Consider the following 5561-nt stretch of genomic DNA (forward strand, 5'->3'; position numbering starts at 1 on the left):
CCCTTTAAAATAATGCCACATTTAAAATTGGTTATATTTTCACGTATTGTGGTTTGCCCCTTTTTAAATCAAATTGATAGGAAAGAAGATGCTTAAACTTTGCATCTTAATACAAGTTATTCAATTCATTTGCATTTAGTTTTTCCTTACAAAACCCACACTCATTCATTAGAGTCATGTTTATCTGCTTAGCAGTTTAGGGAACAATTTGGCAATTTTGTGGTTTTTGAGATTTTTGTTCTCTTAAAGTGCCAGCATTTCAAAATAGTGTTCTTGTAATTTTACATGCTGTTGTGATGGAGTGCTGTTTTCTTACACAATTTTGACTTGGATTCTTTCCATTTGCATTTGTTTATGTAATTTCAGGAGGAATACTGAACATCTGAGTCCTGGATTATACTAATAAACTAATAATTGCAGAGGTTAAAAAAATTAATTTAGGTTTTTGTCACCACATGATTGGAAATGATGGTAGATTTCAGTCCATTTTGTGAAACTTTTGTGCTTTCTTTCATGTAAATCTTATAAATTTTATGGGCATCTTTAAATTTTTTGGTTTAGTGTAAACTGGATTGATGGTATGAATTTACCTCCATCAGTTCTTCTGATTGTTTATCATACTAATGTTAGCCATTGGGTTCATAGATCGTTTGATTACTTCTCTTTCTCAACATATTTGAGAATCTATCCTCCCCAACCTTTTAAAATATATTTGAGAAAGTCATTACTTTCCCTGCCAGACATCTTCTCAGGGACATGTGCATTCTTCATAAAGTGGACCTATTATGTCTTCCATGATGAGATATCTTCTCACCTCATCTCATGTCTTTTTGAAATTCTTATCACAATCCTGGGAAAGTTAAATATTAACTTGGCTGAATATTATTCTATGGTATACATATACTATGGCTCATTAATCCATTACTGGATGGATTTGAAGAACATTCTCCTAAGTAAAATATCACAAGAATGGAAAAGCAAGCGTCCTATGTATGTATTCAGTATTAATCTGAAAATAGTAGACCAACAACTACAGGCCCACATGAGAGAAAAACACAATTCAATTCAAGAAGCAGGAAGGAGGAGGGGGCTTGGTTAGTTCCCAACCATTGAGTATATTGTAGGGGTATATGGGACAATTCCTGAGTGAAAGACTCAACTACAACTCAGACTTTGGACTTTATCTTATAAATGCATCTAATCATATGTACTCTCATATTAATCCATTAAAAATTAACTTAAGTCTCTGTTTCCTATTCTGTAAAAGAAGAAGACTAAAATCAAGGCTCTCTAAGCAACCTTCTATTAATAGATAGTCTGTACCTACAGAGGACTGGGTAGTTTGACATCAGAGCTGAACACTGGGAAACAAATAAGAAAGTTTCAGTAAACCAAAGCACTATTAAATGTTATAGAACAAGGTTTCTTAAACTTACCTCATACCATTAATAGCCTTAGAAGATTGTTTTTAAAATAAGGACTTTCTATATTCTCCCCAGAGAGTGTGATCCAGTAGGTCTGGGATCAGGACTACAAATTTATATTTTAAAGAAAGGCCCCAAACAATTCTCATGATCAGGCAAGTTTAGGATACACTACTAAAAGAGTGGAAGATACAGTAGAGTTTTGTTTGTAAGCTTTATTTTATATTGAAATATAAAATATACACAGATAAGTGGACAAATTGCATTAAAGAGAACATGCCTATGTACATCAGCACCAAATTAAAAAACAACAGTATCAGCACCCTAGAAGGTCTTCAATGTTCCACTGCTCAGTAATTACTTTGTCTAATAGTAGCCACAATTCTCATTTCTAACAGCATTGTTTTTGAACCTTATGTAAATGTAATTAAATATCATGTGCTTTTATGTGGCTGATTTCTTTCATTCAGTGTTTTTGAGTTTTACTCATGTTGCTTTCTGAATGAAAACTGGTCATTCTTAATTGCTATTCTATTATGTAATTGAATATATTATAATTTATTCATTCTACTGTTGAGTTGTTTTCAGTTGGGGGCAACCTTGAATAGTGTGACTATAAACTTTATTGGGGGGGGCAGAGGCAAGATAGTGGACTTCAGCCAGCTTTTTACGGAGGCTCCTGCTCAGAAAGAGATTTAAAGAACAGAAGTTTAACAAGGGAGCTGATGGTTTGGAGCAGAGTCAAGAGAGAAGATTGAAGAATGCACTTCAACCTTGCTGAGGTGAGCTGCAACCCCAAATATACAATTAAAAGGTACAAAATCCAGCACCAAGCAGATGGGAGTCCCATCCCCCACAAGAAGGGCTCGTAGTTTACTCCATACAAACAAGCGAGCAGAGTTCAAACATCCTACCACTCTATCCCATGGGAGACACCCCCTAAAAACTGGACCTTCTACCCCTGCTGGCATGCCACCGTATACTCCTGCGAGGCATAAAACTGTAAAACTGTATAAAACTGTATGTATTCTCTACCTGCAACTCTGAACTCAGAGGATTCCTCCCACACTCTCACCCCGAGGTCTGGAGGTTTGTCACCCATGGAGTCCAGATTCTTGGGCATTTCCTTGAGAGGAGTGGAGGGGGAAAGGGCTGGTATTGCTCATGCTGACTCTGTGGCATGGGAACGAGGAGAAGAACATTAGCTCAGAGGAAGCCATACAGGAGCTGCCTGATGCCATTCCAGATAGCCATGCCCTGTCTCTCTGGGCAACCAGAGGTTCCAGACAGCAACCATTGGTGGAATGGACTTGGGAACTTTTGTGAGTAAAGAGACCATTAGCATCTAACCCTCAGGGGAATATAGCTGAGACAAAGGCAATGGGCAGACAGAGGCTGGAATTGACACCTGAGTGTAAACTCTGTTCGCTGCCCAGGACTCATTGTCTTATCAGCTCTAGCAGCCTCTGACTTGCAGAGGAATTTAGCCAGAACAGAAGATGTGGGGCTGGAACTCAGTGAACTCCCCCAGCCTAAATTAAACACCCAAGGTCCCCCTGCTGGACACAGATCTCCTGGTGACTCTGGCAGTCATATACCCCGGATGCAATTGCTCACTGGAGTGAACTAGGTCACAGCCCTGTGGGATTACCAGTGACTGGGTGCAAGTTGGGGAAGGAGGTATCAACCTTCTCAGACTAATTCATTTGCTGGGTGGGTCCTTTTGCCCTCACAGAGCACTAGACCTAGTTATATCTGAGCTGCCAGCAGTCCCCTCTTATCTATCTGCCAGAGACATTTGAACTCTCTCACCTGAGACTGGTGCTGACTGGGATGACCAACTTGGACCCTTTGAACCGAGCAAATCACCGAAGGACTATCCAAAGTGGCACCCTGGGTGTATGGTTGAGGGAAGGTTTCATTTTCCTTGCCCAGTTGTTTGTGGGAGGCGGGGTGACTTAATTGCTGGTATTTCTCCACAGCTGAGATTTCAACCAAGAGTAACTGATTCATTAGGGTAGGACAGAGATCAGATGAAAATACAACAGAGCCACTTAGCTCCATCACACCAAGCAGGTCCCAGGTCTCTCAGGTTGTAACACCGTATGGGTCCTTGACAAACCTCAAAGGGAAAAGCCAAACAGGGTAAAATAATCATGGGATGGAATCAGCGTAAAAGCTCTGGTAATATGAATAACCAGAGTAAGTCAACCACTCTCCAAGAAAAAATGTGGCAGATGAAACTGAAGATCACCTATGTAAACAGATGGTTGAGATGTCAGAAATCGAATTCAGAATTTGGATTGCAAAAAAGATTAATAGAATAGAGGCAAAGATAGAACTAGAAATTCAAGGAGCATTCCAAAAGTTCACTCAAGAATTCAATGAATTCAAGGACAAAACCACCAAAGATTTTGAAACATTGAGGCAAGAGATTGCAGCCCTCAAAGATCTGAAAAATATGGTAGAATCCCTTGGTAATGGAATGCAGCAGGCAGACGAAAGGATCTCAAACATAGAAGACAAAGCTTCTGAACGTGCTCAAGCATCAAAAGAGGAACAGGAATGGAATCCAAAAATGGATCATTCTCTCAGAGAGCTCCAGGATAATTAGAAGAAAACTAATATTTGCCTTATAGGAATCCCTGAAGGCAACAAAGTTGCTTCACAAAAAAACAGAGGCTCTTCTTCATGAAATTATGAAAGAGAACTTTCCAGATATGCCAAGAGATCCTGAAATTCAGATTGCAGACAGCTTCAGAACCCAAGCACGACTCAACCTGAATAAGATATCCTCCAGACACATCATAATTAACTTCACTAAAGTTAATATGAAAGAGAAAATCCTGCAAGCAGCTAGACATAAGAAAACCAAAACCTACAAGGGGAAGAATATTAGAATGACTGCAGATCTCTTTGCTGAAAACTTTCAGGCCAGAAGAGGGTGGTCATCGACATTTAATCTCTTAAAACAAAATAACTTTCAATCCAGGATCCTGTATCCAGCTAAACTGAGTTTCATTTATGATGGAGAAATTAAATAATTTAATGACAGTCATATGTTGAAGAAATTTGCCATAACTAAACCAGCTCTCTAGGATATTTTCAGACCTATCCTCCATAATGACCAGTGCAATCTTCCACCACAAAAGTAAACTAACTCAGAAACTATTGATCAAACTCCAACTTCGACAGTGGCAAAAAGATCAAAAATGTCTGCTGGACTTTCAAACAACTCGATACCTAAAATTTTACCAGGCTTATCAATAATTTTAATCTAAGTGGATGGCTTAAATTTTCCTCTAAAGAGGCACAGATTGGCTGGTTGGATACAGAAACTCAGACCAGACATTTGTTGTATACAAGAATCTCATCTTACCAAAAATGACAAATATAGACTCAGGGTCAAGGGGTGGTTATCTATATTCCAGGCTAATGGAAAGCAGAAAAAAGCAGGTGTTGCAATATTATTCACAGATACAATAGGTTTTAAATCAACAAAAGTAACCAAGGATAAAGAAGGCCACTTTATATTTGTTAATGGCAATACTCAATATTATGAGATCTCAATTATCAATATCTATACACCCAACCAGAATGCACTTCAATTTATAAAAGATACTCTAACTGGCATGAGCAACTTGATCTCTCCCAGCTGCATCATAGTTGGAGATTTTAACACTCCTTTGTCAGTGTTGGATAGATCCTCCAAAAAGAAGCTTAGCAAAGAAATCTTAGATTTAAATTTAACTATTCAACTTCTGGATTTAACAGACATCTACAGAACATTTCATCCTATCAAAACCGAATATACATTTTTCTCATGGAACATACTCCAAAATTGATCACATCATAGATCACAAATCTAACCTCAGCAAATTTAAAAGAATAGAAATTATTCCATCCGTCTTCTCAGACCATCATGGAATAAAAGTTGAACTCAGTAACAACAGGAATCTGAAGACTCATACAAAAACATGGAAGCTAAATAATCTTATGCTGAATGATAGATGGGTCAGAGACAAGATCAAGTAGGAATTTACCAAATTTTTAGTACAAAATAATAATGAAGACAAGAGTTATCAGAACCTCTGGGATACCACAAAGGCAGTCCTAAGAGGGAAATTTTTAGCATTG

Source organism: Otolemur garnettii, unplaced genomic scaffold (assembly GCF_000181295.1).
Source record: "Otolemur garnettii isolate 467f Iridium unplaced genomic scaffold, OtoGar3 scaffold00384, whole genome shotgun sequence".
NCBI lineage: Eukaryota > Metazoa > Chordata > Mammalia > Primates > Galagidae > Otolemur > Otolemur garnettii.